We start from the raw sequence: 1050 nt of genomic DNA, 5'->3' as shown, positions 1-1050 counted from the left end.
TTCTAATTAGATGAGCGGGACTTGTAGCTTTTTGCTTCTGAACAGTTTTGGCATCTCACTTTTTCCTTTGAAGTTCAGAATGATTGGCTTCGCTAGGAACTTAGAATTTCGGATGGTGTTATTGATTTTTCTAGTTAAGTATGTTGATTCTTGAACACAGCTACTTATGAGTTTTGGCCGTGGCCCTAAGCACTTTGTTTTCCAGTATTACCACCGGACACATAAATGCCACAGACACATGACTGGGTGAATCTTTTCAGATTGTGACTCAGCTTTGCTAGAGTCCCCAGTTAGAGGTGTCCAGAGCTCTTAAGCACGCTCTTTTTGCTTTGGATCACGACTTTAACCACTCAGTCTCAAGCTTTTCACTTGGACCTTCATGACACAAGCACATGGTTAGGGACAGCTTAATTCAGCCGCTTAGGCCTGGATTTTATTTGCTTGGGCCCTCCTATCCATTGATGCTCAAAGCCTTGGATCCTTTTTACCCTTGCCTTTTGGTTTTAAGGGCTATTGGCTTTTTCTGCTTGCTATTTCTTTTTCTTCCTTTTTTTTTTGCCATATTTTTTTTTTTCGCAAGATTTTGTTTTTCACTGCTTTTTCTTGCTTCAAGAATCAATTTCATGATTTTTCATATTATTAATAACATTTCTCTTTGTTCATCATTCTTTCAAGAGCCAATAGTTTTAACATTCATAAACAACAAGGTCAAAAATATGCACTGTTCAAGCATTCATTCAGAAAGCAAAAAGTATTGTCACCACATCAATATAATTAAATTAAATTCAAGGACAAATTCGAAATTCATGTACTTCTTGTTCTTTTGAGTTAAAAACATTTTTTTATTTAAGAGAGGTGAAGGATTAATGGAGTTATTCATAACTTTAAGACATAGTTACTAACTACTAATGATCATGAAGTAGAGACACAAAACATAAATAAACATATATCATAAAAACTGAAAAGCAGAGAAAATAAGAACAAGGAATGAGTCCACCTTAGTGGCGTCTTCTTCTTGAAGGACCAATAATGTCCTTAAGCTCTTCTATG

This window comes from Arachis duranensis, chromosome 3 (genome assembly GCF_000817695.3).
Source record: "Arachis duranensis cultivar V14167 chromosome 3, aradu.V14167.gnm2.J7QH, whole genome shotgun sequence".
NCBI classification, from domain to species: Eukaryota; Viridiplantae; Streptophyta; class Magnoliopsida; order Fabales; family Fabaceae; genus Arachis; species Arachis duranensis.
Note: the sequence above shows the minus strand (reverse complement) of the source record.